General features: G+C 38.3%; 1 long non-coding RNA gene across 4 annotated transcripts in view; it reads right to left on the bottom strand.

Annotated features, from left to right (window-relative positions):
* Positions 1-11,771: 11,771 nt before the first annotated feature.
* Positions 11,772-20,601, bottom strand: part of LOC114139409 (uncharacterized) — a 34,256-nt gene continuing 25,426 nt past the window's right edge. For all 4 annotated transcript variants that reach the window (XR_003594441.1, XR_003594438.1, XR_003594439.1 and 1 more), the window contains 2 exons: positions 17,180-17,242; positions 11,772-11,929 (listed from right to left, as the gene is read on the bottom strand). This is a non-coding gene — a long non-coding RNA (uncharacterized LOC114139409). The remainder of the gene's footprint in view (positions 11,930-17,179; positions 17,243-20,601) is intronic.

Here is a 20,601-nt window from a genome sequence, read left to right as displayed (position 1 = left end):
CAAAATTCACTCGTGAACCTTTGATAGTTATCCGTTTATCTTAATAATTACCAACAGTTATCATTTAATCATTTAGTGCATAATTTATGAGCCAAAAATCTGCCAACGGATGTTTTATGTCGTCAGGAACAATATTTACCATGTTAGGAACATAAAAAGGCATAAAAGTTCAGGTCAAAGTTTTTTACATTTGTGCAATGAGAGCGACTTTATAGTGACTTAGATGAGAAATAAAGCTTGAAATATTTTATTCTAGTGATATTAATCTATATGCTGTTAAAGTTTTACTTTCTAAAATGTTTTTTTAAAAAAGTGAAGTTTTTCCTCTTCTTGGATTTTAGGTTAACCTGTTTGAGGTTTTCCCCAGAAAACTTGCCCCACCCCGTGGTTTTGTGCCAGGGCGGTCATTCATCCAGCGGCCGGTCGTGTTTTTGAGTTAATAAATGTTTCAAATTTGAAAATATTACTTGATTATGCATTATTGAAAGATTGGAAGCTTAACACCTGAACACCAACTATAAAGTCTTAAAAAAGCCTGGTGACCCGCCAGGCTTATGATACACTGGGAGAAACCCTGCTGTTTGTCAGTTTCTTGGAGGGACTTGATTTCATCTCACAGACGTGACTTGCTATTTGAAAAACTCTGATATAAACACAGATTTAAAATGTTCTATGGGAGCTGCAGGAATTAAGTTTTGAAAGCGCAACATTTACCCATTTGAACTATTTCTCTTTCCTTTTCAAATGTGTTTTCTCTAACGTTCAGTTTTGCTTTTTCAAACCCCACAAACGGGCAGCATCATTTAAACCAAGCCGGTCCCATTATAGCAGTTCTCATCACTTGGAAATCTGTAATCCAATAATAGCAGGTTTGGCTCTTTGATTTTTTTTTGCATCTTTGACTTTTTGTCTGAACCCCAAAGCGCTCCTAATTATACGGTGCCACACACATGCTTGCTGTGTGCACTGGGAGAAAGAATTACAGTGAATATAACACATCATGAAACTAATTCATGTTTTTATCTCCCAAGTTGGTTTATTATTATTGCTGGTTGCTGCATCCATATTGGAAAATATTGCAAGATACAGTAGCAGAACCTCAAGTAAGCTTTGCATTAATTGCGATGTACTTTGCCATTATTCGGCTTTGCAGAGGGTGGCATTTAATTACGTATATAAATATCAAGTCATAAAGTGAGCAGACTGCATGTTTAGCTCCTTAGATGCCACACCGAACCAAGTATTCATGTTTTTAGATGGATCAAATGCTGCAAGGGTATTTTCTTTGGCTCATTTACATTAATTAGCATTTAATTAAAGCTTTTAGTCAATCTGCTGGTAAGTGTCAGAAAGAAGCAGAAGAAACACATTTTTAAACTGCAGATACAGTTTATACATCTTGAGTTTCAACACAGAATACCGTATGAATTTACATGCAGAAAAGAGAAAGTCCAAAAACTACAAGCGAGACGGTGTGGAGATAATCCCAAGATGATGCATTCCCATCATCTGCTTTCTCCCCACTCTGAGCACACAAACAGAAGCTAACAGGAAAGAAAAACAGCTGTGCTAGTCCACCCCCTGCCTACATCACATTCAGAAAGATAGAGCAAATATTGCAAATTTAAATAATCAAAATGAAAACTGCATTACATGACAACAAAACATATGAGAAAGTAATCCAAAATACCAACACCACACATGGCGCAGATTTATTGGCAGCTGTTTGATATCATGGAGGAATGAAGAGGGTGTAAACATTATTGTGGGGAACTGAATCAGGTCTGATCAAACCACATGCTGCTACCTTCAAGCTTCCTGTTAATTTCTCCCAAATGAAATCCTTTTTCAGGTTTTTCTTGTTGAGGTATTTCTTATTATTCTCTAATTTATTCATGAGTGATCTTTACAATGAGCTTATCTAATCAATTCCCCTCTCCTTTCAGATCTCTTAGCTTTAGAAATACATATTTCCCCATGTCAGTGGAGACTTATTATTCCATGCAGAAGTGAACAGAGGTCACTCATCACTGGAAATTGGACCCTAGAAGAAACTCTTGTGTTTTAAGAGCGACTCACTCTGGAGGCTAGTGTTGCATGTGCGAAGATATGCTAATGAGGACATGCTTTGATTGGGCCACCCACGTCAGTGACTCCGGCTGACAAAGGTGCACAAGACTGCATCCGCCAGCCTCATTAAAGCCCTGTCCAATTATAGAATAGTAATTGATCGTCTGCTTTGTGTGTTTCTGCCCTCTCTCCTTGTCTCCAAAGTATGCTTGAGGTCAATTTGAAATGCATCAAAGCTATAACATGGTTAAATCCCCTTGGACAGTTGCTGGCCTTCCTTGGCTTTTAGCTCGTGTAACCACCTGCGTGCAAAGTGTTGTCCCCTTTTTTCTGCTTTATCCGTCCTCTCCCTCGCATCACCAGCTGGAATCGTGACTCAATGCCACTTCTGAGGGGAAAACTTTTATGCTGCTTCTAAAAATCCCTTAACTCTATAAATACACACCAACATTTTACTGTCTACTTAAAAATAATGTCTAAACATGATGTCTAACCTTTTTAACTTTTACCTTGAACTGCCATTCAGCTTGTTAGCATTAGCCCAAGATATGCTTATAAGATTTAACTTTCAAATGTCTGCCTGGATATTTTTGCTTATTTTAATTGTACGCAGTTCCTTAAATGTCCTGTGAGTAAATATATTTGCCAATTTATCCAAAACAATTGGAACTTTCAATATCTAGCAAGTTATTTTCGCAATTTACCGTCTATTGAAAGAGTTCCCCTGAGATTAATTTCACTCCCTGCTACAGTGGGGATGAAATTACCGTAATAACACAATATTGGTTGGAAAGAGCAACGTCTTCCTTTTCAGAAACCATTGGAATTTTTCAGATAGCGCAACGTGTGGCGAAATTACGGTACTGCAAATTTGTCTGGATCATCGCCGCTACGTTCGGTCTGGAAGGGTTAATGGCATTTTCTTTTATTCAAAATGGCAATGAACTGATCTTACGTTTCTCTGTACTCAAGACCAAGACTAAAGATGCTTGATATTAGATCAATCCACATTTTCTCACATGGTTTCCATCAGTACATTTTCCTCTCTCCTGAGCTTTAGCTTCAATGATCCTCATTTATATCAGGGTTGGACACAAGTCTCAGTAAGTCCATCTATGTCATGAGATACTGCATGTGCTTTCTGCAAAAGTTATTGTTGAAGATTAAAATGTGTCTCAAATCTGATAAATTAGAGGTTAAAATAAAATAAATGTAAGCACGGAAATGTTTTCCATTTGGACCTAAAATAAAGAATCCCATCCTGAAAGGTTTATTACTAAACAGAAAAATAGTTGTTTGCAAAAAGCAAAAATAATTTTAATTAATATCAAAGGGTTTTTGCTGTATAAAACATAATGTGTCACTTTCAATGACTGCTGCAGTCTCAAAATCATCCAACCTCTTCATGACGAGCATTTCGTAGGCCTGCTTAGTAAGGAAACCTGATTTATAAGCAAACAGCTTCTGCAGCCTGAAGAGTCTCAGTCTGATAAAGGTTTCCAGTTTGTTGACAATGTTGGGCTTTAGTGCCGCAAACCTTCACTGTTGGCTTTCCATTTTCAGTTCATTCTTTGTGCTTTTGGTTTTGTACTTTAGTATTTTGTATGCTTTAACATTCTTTGTTTTCCTACTGTTGTATTTTATTAATGACATGTAACTTCCACAAGTTTTAGGTATTTGGTTTGCATTCTGCTTCTGTTATGTTTGGTTTGTGATAGTTTTACGTGTTTCCTGATCTACTCTGTACCTTCCCTCATTATCTCAGCTATATTAGATATTGCTAAAGCTTGTAACACATTAAAAAAAATCTAGTGATTAAAGGAGCAGAAAAAACTGACAGTTTTGTTTCAGGTGTGTTAGAGAAAGGATCTAATAGTTGCATCCAGCGGTTGATCTTGAGGATTGAACATGGACGAGATGTTCCTGTACTGTGCAGAGCTGCCTTCCCATCTGCAAACAGAAACTCTGTTATTACAGATTATCTCTGTATAGTTTGCATACTGCTTTCTAGAAGTAAATGTGAATATATACAAGAGATCTGTAGTTTAAAAAAAAGCTAAAGAGTGAATTAACGTAATATAGTGGTTCTCTGATTGTATATTTGTGACAGTGACATGAAGTCGGTCAAACATGCTGAAATCCTGCTTTGAACAAATATTTCCCACCTCCACCACTCTGCCATTTCAAACTGGGAGAAATGATTTGTTGTTTTCTCTTAGATGAGATGAGACAAGGTGGCATGGGATCCTGAACTCTCCGGCACAAACAGACAGGAATAAACAACGAAGCGGGCTTGTCATAGCCCCAGACAACCATCAGGATGTCAAAGCAGTGCTGGCACAAACACAGCAGCACCTTCAGATCTCCATATTTAGCTACGTGTGGTGTGTGACGGCACGGGAGGCAGCAGCCTCAACAGAATCGCAGAGCCTCGGCTCTCACACTGACAGGGGGACTTAAGTTCACCTGATTCTTGAGTCAATCAGCAGCAGAAGTCTAATTTACCTCTCAATTAGATTTCTCCTGCTGTATTTCCTCAGTCCTTCAAGATCTGTTATGCCAACCAAGATGACTCTGCTGCCGTCCCATTATGAATAGAGACATTGCCTTCTGTGGTCTCATTATTAAATAAGTATGAGGATGGAGGAGGCAGACGGGTGTTTTTAAGCCCTGGTGGAGCAGACGCCATGGCCATTAGAGCCAGAGCATTAACAAAGGCAAGAAACAACACAGACCATGCAGAAGGGGGGTTGACTGGCAGAGGAGAGGAAATCAGCTGCATGGACCAAAGAGGAGGCAGAGTCATTATTGAAATATCGTCACCTTGTTATTACAGCCATTTCATGGAGCCATGGATGTGAAAATAGCTCAAAGACATGAGAATGAATTGTGAAGTCACTTTATTCTGTTTGTTGCTTACCTGGCTTTTTATTGTGTTTGAGATTGTTATTGTACTGAACAAGAGAGAGGGGAACAGGTTCTGAAAGTGTCTTGGTAAATACATTTCAAATGCTGCTACTGAAATTAAATTAAGCCCATATATTGGTAACAACTCAAATAATCCACATAACTCAAAATAAATTGGTCCATAAATTACACAGGGAATAAATATTATACAAACATACATTAATTTAATAAAAACCTGAACTAAAAATACCTATTTGGACATGAAAAACTCCAGGACATCTAGTTGCATTCACAACTCAGAGGTGATTTTAACTAATTCTTCCAAAAACTATTTTCAAATCTTCTCTTCTGTGATCATCAGTTCTTCTACATTTTCAATTGGACTCACAAACGTTGCAGGACACGGGCACTGCAGGACTTGAATTTAAGACATGTTTAGATGTTTGTATCACTCTAGAAGTGTCACTTCTTTCGAAAAGAATCCGACCTGTGTTGTTCAGACTGTCATGAAAAGATTGAATACAGGTCACGGTAGTTCAGAAAATATATCAGAATTGGGTCACTTCATGCTGCAGTGTGAACGCAGTCCAAGTTTCAATAAGAAATACAAAGCAATGACCAGAAACAGGGAGGAACACACAAAGAGTAGACAGAGTCCAGGGAAGTTGGAAACACGAGAAAAACAGAAGGAACTAATGAGAAGAGAATGAAGGAGAGGTGGGTAAATACTGGGACCAGGACTGATTACTAACAGGGTACAGGTGTGAAGGTAGAGGAGCAGGCAGACAGAGAGAGAGACAAAGTGTAACAGTGGCTACACTTTGGAGTAGCTATTGCTACTCCAAAGTGTAGTAGCAGTGGAGATGAAGTCGTCATAAATCTAACCGTTACAAAGAATAATTAAACATAACAGCAGATCTGACCTAGATAAATAAACTATGAAAGACTAATCAAAAGTACAACTGGAAACTAAGGCTATTATGAATAAGCAAAAAAGCAGGAAGGCAAAAACAAAAAAGAAAACACCCTGAGGATATTGATACATTGTCTCGCTGTCAAAAATCCACCTTATTCTTCAGATTCTTCTGAAAAATGTCCCAGTGCATTTCTTCATTCTCATATGTGAAGTCTGCCAGTTCCAGTTGCAGAAAGACAGCCCCGGTAGGATTTCCCACCTCCTAACTTGACTGGTGGTGGATTGTTTTTGGAGTGATTTGAAACAACATAGAGTTTGCAATGATACTCACAGAGTTCAGTTTTGAACCTGTCACACAAGTATTCAGTATTTTACTGACTTATTTTGTGGAAATGCTGTATTTTTTCCTTCACCGGTGGAGTCTTGTGCAGTGAGTGTGCATTGTAATTGTATTCATTTCTTATTTTAGCAGAAAAACTGTACCTGCTAATAAGCTAGCTTAATCTCCATGCCATCGCTCAGTTAAACAACCATTTTTATTTTTTTAACGCCTGTCAGAAATCTTCAAAGAAGCACCTGGTTGCGGATGCTTTACAGGTGAAATTAAGTTCCCAGATGGATTATCAGGAACATTTACAAGCTTAGATAAACATCTGGAGCCATTCTCATGAGTATGTTTTACAGATTTTTAGAGATCTCTGCACCTTTTATGTGTGAGATGCCCTTCTGAAAGGACACGTTTTAATAGACTGACAGGATTTAAACTGTTCGTATTAATTTGCGATGCAAAGCACTTTGAATTGCCATGTTGCTGAAATATGCTATACAAAAAAAACCTTCAAATTTCAAGTTTATTTAGCATAAACTTGAAATTTGAAGTTTTTTTGTGAAAACAGAAAACATCAAAAATGCATCACATGGTCAACAATTGTGCCCTGCGACAGGCTGGCGACCTGTCCAGGGTGAACCCCGCCTCTCGCCCGGAACGTAGCTGGAGATGGGCACCGGCAACCCTCCCGACCCCATTAGGGACAAGGGTGAACGGAAAATGGATGGATGGATGGTTGGTCAACAATTGTGAAAACCAATAACAGACATTAATTTTTGTCAATGCCGTTGTTAAAATCATCAATGTACATCTAATATGTTGGTCAATGTTAAATTTGTTGTGGTTCAACATCTTTATGTGTTCACCGTCTTTCACTTTGCTACAATGTACTGACTACGTTTTGATTTTCTTTTCTTTTGCATATGGGGTTACTTGGCTTGCTGCCACCATAATGCACTTTATGTCAAAAGCCTCATTAAAAATATTTATAGCGAGAAAAATGGTAATGTGTTTGGTACTTATTTCCTTCATTGTATCTGCTGAATCTGCTGCGGTGAAACAAAAGGAGTGATATACGGGAGATAGAGAGGATCTTTGAGCTTGATGGCAACCCATGCAATCCTCAGTGGCGGCCCCGAATGCATTGAATGCTACATGAGTTGTCCCTTTATTGTACTCATTCATTACAGTGATGAAGGCTCTTTGTAATTATCAGTTCTGTTTAAGCACATCTCAGAGCTTTGTGTGGCACACTAATGGATGCCACCGGTGAAGCCAGTCATTCAGATTTGTGTCAACGAGTCATTAAGCCGCCTTTGAGGGAAGTCAGCAATCTGATCCATCATGACAATAATGAGATGAAGATGAACTCATCAATTTCAGTCTCCTAAGCACTGTGCATTGGGCATGGGTGGCAGCCACAGCCTATTCTTTTGTGTCTCTCTACTTATTTTTTACCCTGTTTTCAACTTATTCACCTCCTCTCTGCCACCTTTCTTAAACTCTGATTTTATCATCTGAGCCAGTTCGTGACTCTGGACCTCTTTATTCTTGGATCTTTTCGGCCCTCTCATTAGCACAGCAGAGATGGAGACAGGCTTGTGAGTCACAGTGGAAAGGAAGGGGCGTTGGGTAAGGAAGAAAATAAATGTGCACATAACTGACAAATATTGTCTGTCATGTTGTCTTGAGGCAATTTTTGATTTTTATTGAACAAATATGCAACTTGTAACTGCTCTGTGTTTGCTCTGCATGAATACAGGAACACTGCGAAGGCATGACACTAAAGTAAATAGTGAGGTTTGACAAACCTAATTTGTTTTTCTGTGTCCCGGGAGATTTTCTTCATTTAAAATGCAATAAACTGACTTAAATTGCTATGTTTTGATATGAATTTTCTGTACGGTTAAATAGTTCCTTATTCTTCATTTTAAAGACTACCTTAATGTGCATTTGTTCATTTAGCCTTTGAGAATATTATATCTACCTATGACCTCAAGCAGCTGCCGCAGTTTCCATTTCCTCAATCTGCAGTTCATCATGAAGCCGGCTGATCATAGCCAGCACTTAATGATTCATGAACAGAGAGACTAATGGAGTACTTTACACATTGTAATCGAATAAGGCCATTATGGGGAAACTAGCTGCTTACTGGGGACTTTGATCAACGAGACACTCACTACATGATCATGAGACGCATCAGATGTACTGACATCCGTCTCAAGGTTTCACATTTGCATCACTTTAATAAGCAGAAGAGCGTGCTCCTCAATGTGCCATGCCAGCAGGGAACGGCGGCGGTGAGGACGCATCGGCTGAGGCTTTCAGCTCAAAAACTGCCATGTTTGATTCGCCAGAATACAACTTAGGAAACCATAACTATTGCAGCCGTTTGCCTTCACTTATATTACAGCAACATTTCTTAACCTGCATAAGCTGATCACACACAACTTTATATTTCTTACGGCCAGTAAGTAAGTAAGTAAGTGTGTCTATAATGATTAAAAGAGGAATAAGTCAAGTTTTCTCAAGTTTAATCGCCAACACGCAGAACGGACTGCTTTTGTTGTATTATTTCTTGACTTCGCTACAAAAAAAAGAAAATTAAAAAGCAGCAGCAGCAGCATTTAGTTTTTATGCCCCTCAGCTCTGGAACAAAGTTCCTCATAATTTCAGACGTGCAAAACCATCAGAATACGTTTATTCTTTTTCATATATTTAGCTTTTAATATTTATGTTGCATTTTAAGTTTTTCTATGTGATGTCTGAATGTCATTTTCTTCTTTTTAATGTATTATTATTTTTAATTTAGGGCAGGAATTTCACCTATGTTTATTTTGATTAATCAATTTAATAGATTTTAAAGTAAAAAAAATTTATAATTGTTATTATTTCTTTTATGCAAAAGTCTGAAGTCGGCATCTTTGTATTTGCATGTTTCTGATACAACTCTAAAATTTATTCACGAGCAAAATCTGCAAATAGCAACGACGACCTGCAGGTGATTTCTTGGCCCACCAGGAGTTATAAGTTTTGCTTCTGAAACAACCTGATGAGATTCTGGAAAAGATTGTTGTTGTGTTCAAGTTGTGATTTCCCATCAGCAAAGCAATTCAAGCCTAAAATACCATCTCAATTTCAAACGTGTTGTAGACGTCCAACTCTCATGTCCGCATCCACGGTTCATAGTCTGGAGTATTTTTTAAAAGAAGTTGCATAAATGATCAAGAGTTGAATAACCCAACAGATTAAAAACAATCTTTGTTGTTGAGTTCATACGTCTATTTAATAATTCAGCAGCAGAAAATGGTTTTGTTTTCAACAAAAATGCAATTAATTACAGATCCTGCAATTAACTCAATGATTTTTTTAAATTCCCACCACTACTTTAATTCTTTGTTTTCATTATGAAACACTTTAACTTACCCAGTGAGTGAATGGAGCTGGATACATAAACCTGCCTGGCCTTATTTGGGGACTTTAAATTCTACCTGGGTGTAAAGGCGTGTGTGTGTGTGTGTGTGTGTGCGTGGGTGCGCGTGTTTCTCTTTGTTTTGAGTGTCTCAGTCGCTATATGATAAACCGGCTCTCTAACCAAGGTGTGCCCTGCCTCTCAAGCTCTGACTGCTCAGACAGGTTTCCAGGCCCCATAACTCAGAACAAGGAGAAAAAAGCAGATATGGAAAATAGCTGTGTGAATAAATAAAAAAAAAATGAAAGAAATTAAAGTGCTTTGAACTGAAATGATGGGAAATAATCTTACGTGTTTCTTGTCAAAGATAAGATCACAACAACTGTTGTTTTGTCACTTTGTCTGTATGCAAATATTTTGCTACGACCAGCAAGTAAAAACATTTCAAGAACAGCTGAAACAGGCACAGAAATATCAAATAGGTCTTCGACTAAAGAGAGAGTTTAATGCAAAATGTAATTTAAATGCTGGGATTTTCTTTGGACTTATTTACATTTTAATGCACTATATTATTTTATGGCATATTTTATTGTTTATCCATGCGATATCTAAAAATAGAGTCATTAGCATTCGTAAATCTGTATGAAGAGTCAAAGGAAAAACTAAACTGGTCAAAGCGTGATAAAATGCTTTCTTCATTTGCTACAATTGCTGTAGTCACTATTCAAAACTTTGATTAAAAATAATTTCTAAGTTGTTGATTATGTATTAGTCTGTTTCACATATGATCTTTGTTTAGAAGAAAACAGCAATTCCTCTCCAATATGTGAAGAGCGAGTGAAAAGCGAACATATGGAGCTACCATGGTATGATTGTTATAAATTTTAGATTTTTATGAAATTGTTGTTTGTGAAATGGTCACAAACAACAAACTGAACACAAAACGTCCAGTAAAGACATCTGAGCCTCCGTTGTGATTGAAGAAACTTTCACTACGTAATATTTTGGGTGCCACTCTTTCAACGTCTTATTAATTAATGTTCCTGTTAAATTATCAGCAGCTCACAGTGGTTGCATGCTTGCTTAAACTTGTTTGATCTGGCGACATAACCAACATAAAACAAGGAAGTAAACTGGATTTTCTTACAAATGACATCACTAGGTGTGAATTTTAGTCTCAGGATTCTTTAAGAAAGCAGGTTCTAGACTAGTGCTGCGATTCATTGTCCAGAAAAGAATGAGTGTCTGTCCAGGTAATTTAAGCAGGTGAGCTGATGAGGTAATGACTCTCAGGTGTGAGGCAGCAGCCAACACAGACAACAGCCCAGCCCTGTTACAGGCTGATGGTTTGGAAAGACGATAGAACAGGGGGGCCTAAAGTGGGTCCTGGAGGGTCGGCATCCTGCATGTTTTAGTTCTCTCCCTGGTGGTAGTAACAAACTTTCCAGCATGTCAGAGTTCTTCTTAGGCCTTCTAACGAGCCATCATTGGATCCAGGTGCGTTAAACCAGGGAGAGAACTAAAACATGCAGGATGCCGGCCCTCGAGGGCCGACTTTGGGCAGTACTGTGATAGAAGAACATGCACACTGCAAAAACACGAAAACCTTACAAATATCTTAGTAAACATAACTTTTGCAAGATAAATGAGCTTTTAGGTCAACAATTCCTTAATATTGATTGAAAGAAAAGTATAGCTCCACTGGCAGATTATTTCACTTATAACATGGCAAATTGTAATATACCTGTGGAACTAGTTCTTTTTAATGATTAACAAATCCTTTATCTTACTGTAAAATTGCTTGCAAGCTAGTTTTGTGTTATTTCAAGCATACTTGGTAAGGTTTTATGTTTTTACAGTGCAATTATTTTTCTATGTGCTGATTTCTTATTCCAAACTCATCCAAAGTGTTTATAATCAAACTCATTACTTTTCCAGGCTGCCTGGAAATCCTGCCCCAAAAATGTATTCAAGAATGATCTATTAAAGATTTTGCATTCTTGATGCCACCAGACAGGCATGTTTTTAAACTGTGAGAGGAAATGCCTGTAAACACAGCAAGCTTCACACACAATCCACAGCAAATATTATCATACCAGCCTCTTATATTTATCTTTCAAAGACACTCACCAGCTCTTACCTTAATATTCACGTCTGCACACACTCCGCCGCACCGTTCTTCAGACACTCAGCCCTCTCCCCCTCTCTCCTCTGTCTCCTGCTTAGCTTTGCGCCCACATCTTGGGTGCCAGCAGTCGTTGGGAGAGAAGAAGTGTTGACAATTGTCTTCTCCTGCCTTGTCACCAAACAACATTGTCACACTTCACTGCCAGATTAATTCTCAGACTTTCCTGTCAAGAAATGACATTTAATTTTCACACCTCTTCTCTCTGCTATTCTCCTTTTCATGAATTTTATTTTCAAGCGCACCCCTGGTGCATTGCCGTCTGGCAGTATCGATATCCGTGACAGTATGAAAGTCTTTAATTCAACTCCGGCACTCACACTATCTTTGTCTTTCTTCCAGTAACAATGTATTATGACAAAGGGAAGTTGTCACTTCAACATTTGATTTACTACAGCACATCCTGTATACTGTAAACATGTACACATGTGTATTGTTTGCTTCCGGTACTATACTCAGAGAGCTAGTTATACAGCAATCCATTTGTATAATTATGCAGTTTTAGAGCAAAATGAGCAACTTGCATAAAAATATTTTGTTTGCCATTGACATTTTTCTCATTTTATCGTGTTGCATAAACAAACGTTAATGTATTTTGTTTGGATTTGATGCGGTAGACCAACACAAAGTACAGCAGAAATATAAAGAGGAAGGAAAATGAAATATGGTCTCTAAATGTCTTACAAATACATATCTGAAAAGTGTGGTGGGAATTTGTGTGGCTGCTAAGCTACAACTATGGTTCACCACACAGGAGTTTGTTCAGGCTTGTTAGCATGGTCACCAATGGCCTGTAATAGAAAGTTGTTATCACATTGAGCAGCGTGTACACCAGGATGATTGATAGCGTTAAGAATTAACTCCTGGCTCTGATTGGTTGATTGGGAGAAGGCGGAGCAGCTTGATTTTTTCTCATTTGTCTGATGTTATACTGTGATGACGTTGTGACAGTTTTAACAAATAAGTAAAAAAAATAACATATTTTTTTATAAAAAATTACGTACTGCAGCTTTAATGGAGGACATTGTAACTGAAGTTACAATGTGTGAAAATCTTCTATTGGTATTGGTACTCTTGCGAATCCCTAAATCTACTTATTCAAAGCCTTTCTTTTAAACCTTGGTTTACTCTATTTAATATTCAATTCTTTCTCAGTAACATGTTAGTAAGATTAATTTACAGTTTGTGTATCCCTCTTCAGTTTTAGAGTTGTCCTGTGAAGGATCGAACATTTTTATCTCGGCTCTTCAAATCAAAACGTTGCTCCACTTCTTAGTTTTCATAAGATTAGAGAGCATTTAGTCTGCTGTTTTATCCCCACATTACAAGCAGAGCAAGAGCTTAACTTCCTAAGAGTTTCTTTTTCAGCTGGAAGTGAAAGTCTCGCAGGTCAGAGTGACTTCGGTTTGTGTCCACGTCAACAGAGACTAAGAAGAAGCGTTTGCATCTCCTTCCACTCCATTTCTCCTGCAGAAGGTCCATCCTGCCACGACAGGCCGTTTTCATGCTTTTAAGTAGGTGGCTGGAGGAAGGCGAGCCAAATGGCCAAAACAGCCACTGGTTCATTATCAAGAGGCCTAGAATTTGAGATTATAGGTGATTACACTCATCCATCCCCTTTTCTGAAAAAAAGGAGAAATCTGTTTAATCCCCCTCTCTGGTGCAGCTTCGCAAGGCTCCCAGGGACGGCTGGCATCCATCACAGGCCTAAAAAAACCCCACATAACATATGGAACCAGGAGGAGCGCTGGCCCCAGCTTGCAGGGATGAAGGCCAGTTGGCCAGTGAACAAGAAGAGCAGGGTCTGATCGGGCAGAGGGAAACGCTACTTGGCCACAGATCACAGCAGTCAGTGGGGACACGGTTGGCCTGTAGGCTTGCATGGGGAGCTCTCATGGAAAATGGGAGGAGGGGGCATGGAGTTGAGTGTTGACCTTAGACTCGGAGCTGCAGACATCGCTCAGCGACCTTCTCCTTCCAACTACATCCCTGCTGTCACTCTCGGCTCTGACTGACAGCTCTCAGAGCTCGCATTTCCCAACAACTTCTGTCACATTCACTCTGCTGACTCGTTTAGAATAAGACTCTCAAAAAATAATATCCGGTGTTTTTAAGCAAACATCGTTTCCCACTGATTTTATTTTAGCAAGGCTTATTAACACTAGAAATAAACTCATATTGCAGGTTTATGATCACACTGCATCTTGTTTGAAAGCCCTGCATGTGTGGATTTATGGAGCGGGAGCCTGGTGTGCACCCTCCATTTAAAGTTTGAATTGATATACCGTATTGATCACCTACAGAGTTTTGTTCTCATTAAATGCTGCTTCTTTGGACAACTTCACATTGAGGCTCCCTCTTCAGTGGCTGCATTTCAACAGGATATTGAGCCATTCACAAGTCATTTTGTGAGCTGTGAAACATGCATAACAAGGTTTTGCTTTCTCCCCTTTTTCCTGTTTACCATTCGTTTCTTTTGTCTGAATTTATGGAGGTTTTGGGGGAGTGGAAATAGGGAGCAGGCTCCGTTTTTATTTGTTTGGCTGTAAAAAACAAAGGAACAAATATGGATGAAGACACTGAGGATTCTTTAGTTGCTGTCCCTGTATAACCAGTTGATGTTCATGGACGCTCCCAATGTAATTTGACTGAGTTGGAGTTATTTTGCAAACCGGATTGAGCAAAATCCGGTTTGCAAAATATTTGTGGGAGTTAGGGTCCACAGATACTTGAGACACCCCCTCCAAATATGCTTGTACCTGTCCAAAAATACCTTACTACACATTAATATGCACATGAGTAACTTTCTTAGCACCACCACAGAAGCTGATATCTACAGGTTTCCTTATGTCTGCTCTTGGGGGTACAGCCAATCAGTACCAAGGGAAAATAATTGTTCTCCTGAATTGGTTGCTTTGCTAATACCAGCCAATGTTTTAAGTAGCATCAGGCCTAGATATTTTTAGCTTTCCAAGCTGCATTTTCTTTTAAATATTTTAGCTGTGCTCCAAGAAAGAAACTGTGAATAGATGGATTTTCCACAAATAAAGTCATGATCCTTAGAAAACTGTAAATAGGTTTGAAGCTGTAATTACAGCAGAATGTGGTTCTACAGAAAGTTTAGCCTGGATAATGCATACCTCTTGTTTTAAAGTTTTTTATTTGTACAAAATAAAATTATAAAAATTCTTGATACTGGATAAACTACTTTGTGTTGCTCTTTTACAGAAAATTCCAATAAAACATGCTAAATAGTTTTTGCAATGTGGCAATATTTGAAAATTCAAGGTGTATGAATGATTTAGATTTTTTCTGACATCTTGAAACCATTAAACATTATTTAAAATAAAGTCCATGCCAAATAAAACATTTAAAATCCGGCTTGGTGAATGCAAAAGCGCTCAGTCTCGAGTCAAATAATGTGACAAAAAATATTTTAAAGCCCTGAAAAAAGGCGCGGAGTTCTTGTTCGTAAATAAAATGGGAAACACGGACATCTTGTGTTAGCAAACAGAAAACCTGAAACTCATTGTTTTCAACATGAGATTGTCTGTAAATCCATAAAGCACCACCTACTGCTCTTCAGACAGAACTTGACAATAGTTTCTGCTCTCACCCTCCATGGATGGGAGGAGAAACATGTCAGGAGAGATCAATGCAACCAGATAGATTCCTGCAGCAGCAGCTTTCTTTGCTCTATCTTTGAGTAGATATAAAATAGTAAACAGACAGCAGTTTTCTTTGTTGAATTTCAGAGCTTTCAGCTATTTAGGTGTTATTTCTGGTATGCAAACAGCAACTACTGTTTTCACATGATATAAATGAACATGTCGACTTCTTAAACTTGCATCTCTACAGGAATCAGAGTGGAGATCCTTTCTGTTGTGTTCTGTCATGTCCTGACGTTAATAATTTCAACCCGGTCTCGGTATGAAAGAAGAAATAAGATTGATGATAGTGTTTTCATGCTTTACAGTGGGTGGTCAGCTGTCTGTGTCATGCTTATGTCTCACATACTGAGATACATTTAATATCCCGACCAAGACATGTCCTGCAGTCTGGGGAGCTTAATGAAGACAATGATTAATACGCCATTTGTCTCTGATTAATTGACTTGTTATTCTGACATGACAGCAAATGATCAAGAAACAGAGGTGACCGACAAAAGTTTCTTTCTGAGCTACCAACCCACTTTTCGGTGACAGTTAAAAAGTCTGCTGCAAGAAAAACCAAACATCTGACCAACACCAGAGATATTCATGGTTATCTTATACTTTGACATGAAATCAGACCAAACTTTTCCTGTTTTACATTAGTTAGAATTGAGAAGATGATTACCTAAATAATTTTTGTTAAATGTCAGATTGTTTGCAAACAAACATGCAGAACTCCTGTCATGTGCGTTGAAATAAACAGAAAATATGAAATGCAGAAGAATATGAACTGGAAGATGACTGAAACAATATACTGGGTAAATATTTAGCATCACCCCTCCCGACCCCACTAGGGATGAGGGTGTACAGAAAATGGATGGATGGATGGATATTTAGCATCCTCCCTCCGTAAAACTTCACTTCCACCTCAGATGAGTCCAAGATGCATTTCTACCTGTTGTAAACGGTACGTACCTCTTACCTACATCTTCAGGCTCTGATTCCTGCTGTGAAAATGCAGGAATCAGAAAACCTCTCTTGTCTCTGAACAGTTTGCGGCAGTAAAAACTGCATTTTTTGTGAAAAAGGGACTCAGGTGTCAGATGATTAGGGGTGGAGTCCTGTAATGGAGGATTGTGGAGTTCTCTCATTATTCGACTCATGATTCTGTTCATCTGTTTGACTCTTTTAGATCATGCAAGTAAACGGAAGCATTTCTATGTCTTTTAAACAGAAAGTGCCTTCTTAAAATAACACTGAAATCCAGGAAGAACTTCTTCATGAATTTTATTCTGACATAAAAGATGTTACACCTCTGAATATGTAAACAAAAATGACAGGTAGACGTGCAACAGTGGAGCATGGGTCCAACACATAAGTGGTCTTTTATTTTTCCCTCTTTTTAAAATGGTTAACATGAGCCATTCTTGTAATTCAGGGGTTCAAATGTTGGTTAAAATGGGTTAGAAATGAGAAGATGGGGAGCACCCAGAAAGATGTGGCCATTTCTGCCTCAGTCAGTATTCAACAACAGTTTGTCTCCCATTGTGTCAGATTGCTGTTGTAGACTGCCAATTATGGTGCTGTATTTTAGAGGTAATATCATGCCAAACTTTAGATTTTAGGTTTTCTATTGCATCGTGAAGTTAACTCATACATAAAAAATATTTACACAATTATTTCTAAAAGCCTTTGATCAGTGCCCTACCTTTGATGCATTCTGTTGTCTTCATCCAATTTTGACTTTGCTCTGATCCCGCGCAGCAGAAAGCTGTGGAGCAGAACAAAGAGAACTGATGTTTTGCTACCAAACTATAAAGGACAATTAGGCTTTGTCCGCCCACAAAATACAAGACAGCATCTGCCATTTCCTTAAATGCTGAAAATGGAGGCATATTTACACAACCGACAGCACGAAACATCTGTAAGAAATATTATCTACGGGGATCTGTAGAATAAATTTAACACAAACATCCTCAGATAGATGAACCTATATGAAAATGGATACACCTACCCATCTTTAGCATAGCTGTCTGCAGATAATGAACACCCTTGTTAATATTTCATACATTGTTTTATAATTTCTGCTTTATCCCTTTTCCAACATATTGATATGTAAACAAACATGTATGCGCCAGTATAGTTACAGCTGTATTTAAGCATAGTTGTGTTTCTGTTTTTGGAACTTTGCATTGGCACAATAGGAGGATGTTTCATTTGTCAAAATGCAAAAGCGATGTGTTCAGTTCAAAAATATTATAACTAGTTTGATTTTCTCTATATGTCTGGTTGCAGAAAGTCGGAGCTTAGAAGCAGCGCCATTTTGTGCTCCTCTTGTCACCTCTTGTGACATGAGCAATGTTGCCAACTCCTGTACCAGGAGGGTGAGGGCTAGGATGAGGTAGATTAGCAGTGCTTGTTGACAACTGTTGGTGTAATTTAAGTTGTTACTTTAAAATATTGTCTCTGCTAGAAACTGAGCTGTTAGGGTTCACACCAAACGGGTTACACGCATCAAAAACGCGTCCGACGCTTCAAGTTTGACTTTGAATGCAGACACTTGACCTTTTGCTCTACATCTGGCGTTCCGCGCGTCTGGTTTACATTCAAAGTCTATGTGGAGGTGCATCGAGGACGCGTCAGCTCTAGCCGTTGTTTTCTGTTGGACGTTTTTGATGCATCAAAACGGTTCGAATCACGCCGCGCTAGACGCTCCAAATGCACCGCAATAGCCCACTATGCGCCTCCACATAGTCTTTGAATGTAAATCAGACGCGCCTGATTCTGATTTGGTGTGAACGCACCACTAGCCTGTCATTAGGCAGTGATACAGCAACAGTCTTCAGTCAGAGGCCTCTTCTGATTTGTTGGGAGACTGACAGCTACTGGAGATGCCTCTGCTCACAGCATCACCATCAATAATGACTCTTTGAAGATACTTGGTGATTTCCCTTTGGGATTAATAAGGTATTTTGACTTTGAATTAAATAGTATCATCAGTCTGTGCAAAACGACCACTAACACCAAAACCACATTAATCAACATTTAACTTACAACTAAATGTTTCTGCATATCAAGACAGACAGAAGCATTCAGAATAAGTCTTAATGTTTGCCGATATAAATTAGGCTGACAGTTACAGAATCAAGAAAAAAGCCTTTATATATGATAATAGTAGTATATGTACATGTGACAAATGATCTTGTTTTTAACAACAAAAACATGAACTGACTCATATTCCCAAATGTTGTTTTTCATTTAGGGAATAGAAGATTGCCATTCAGTCAAAGCCCACCCTGCTTAAAATCCGTCACATCAAGAAAATCTGTTAAAACAGTGCAATTCATTTTAACTCTTCCCTGGATAACAGTGATATAATCCACAGCCCTATTCACTGGATGATTAAAAGCATCCAAAAGCAGTGGTAACAATTCCCCACAGTAAGGATAATCCCTTGCTCATTTCAAGCTTATGTGCTCAGACGGGGTCTTTAAACACAGGGCTTTATATTATACTCAGTGTTTCCAGCAGCGGAGGGTCTGATCAATAATACTCTTAAGGTGTACATTTTGTATACATATACAAATGAAGCCAGTATAGAGTGCATTAAATCCAGCATTTCAGGCTAAAGAAAGACAACCATTCCTCCATATTCCTTCCAGATATTCTCCACTTTGTGTAGTTGAGTCCAGCTGAAGGTAGGGCCTGATTCAGAGCGGGAAATAAGCTCTGCTCTTCATAACTGGGCCATTTAGTCCCTTGTGACCCAGCCTCTCTGCCTTTGGCAAACACATCATTTTATTGTGACCCCAGACGACAGCCAAACAGCCCGCCTATAAGCCACTGGTAATGAAAAGCAGTAATTCCAGCCTAGTGAACACAAATGGAGAATGCCAATTCATATTCATTTGCTGACCCTCTTCCTTGAACTTTGTGTCAACCCTTTCATCCGTTCATTGCAGTCAGATCACCCCGGGTATATAGCATCCTCGTTTTCCACGACCGTTTTCCAGGAGCCTCTCGAGGTTTGAGATGAGTCACAATAAACAGGTTGAAATCCACAGCAGATTTAATTGCTACTTTAAATTATTTAATTCACATAAATACAATCAACACTCAAATCTGTTAGAAATCTACAAAAATCCTTGGTGAAGATTATATCTTTTACCCAACCCTGGAAATGATTCATACGTTTAACGAAGCGGGATACTCAAAGAATTAGAAAGTAAAATATATTTCTCTAGCATAAAGCATTTTAATCTCAGTAAGTTTGAATATACATTCTCATGAGGCTTGTTTTTAAGATTCAAAGTACCTTTCAAAAATAACCTTTAGGCTGAAATTCATCTTTTCATTAAGCACACATATCTGTATCAAAATGTTTTTTATTAGTCTTATGTAATATTGTAATCTTAAATGTTTCCGTTTTTCTGCTTACAGAAAATGAAATCATAATTAGCACAAACAAAGGCATGAAAATACTCAGTATTTGTAATTAACCTATGTAATGTTTTTCACTTAATAAATTGATTAACTGAAGTAAAATTTTAATATTCTTACATATTGAGATACACCTTTGTTAATCACACAAATGACAAAATAAAATTACAACCACTAACTCTACAATCTATTACAAAATGATGAACTTTATAAATAAGAAATAAAAAATATCCAAACTGATTGAAAGTCTCTCGCTAGACTTTAAAGAAATGGCTTGTGGCCTAATTTTGATATATAATATTTAACAAAGATTCATGGGGAAACTTTGTAAGAAACCTAAAAAAAAAAAAAACAAATAAAATAAATAAATCTAAAATGTGAAAAAACTTGGAGACATAAGTTCTAAGCTGAGGTCCAGATCTCATCCTGTCGACTTTCAGTGACCCGGACTTGCTCTCTTGACCTGCAGCTGTTAGCTTAGCTGACATGGGAATCTCAGCACAACAGCTGAGTGAACGGCCTGAGGGTAGCCCTGTGGCACGGGGTTGTTGATCTGCCCAGCCGTTGGATGTTGAAGTGTTTAGGTGGTTGCACAATATGTCAAATCCAAATCACCTTCAGACGGTTCAGATCTGATACAGATCTTAGCGACTGAGCTGCTGAAGCTCGGCAAGACTTTTGGGGATGAAA

Source organism: Xiphophorus couchianus, chromosome 23 (genome assembly GCF_001444195.1).
Source record: "Xiphophorus couchianus chromosome 23, X_couchianus-1.0, whole genome shotgun sequence".
Lineage (NCBI taxonomy): Eukaryota > Metazoa > Chordata > Actinopteri > Cyprinodontiformes > Poeciliidae > Xiphophorus > Xiphophorus couchianus.
This window is presented reverse-complemented; position numbering and strand designations above follow the sequence as displayed.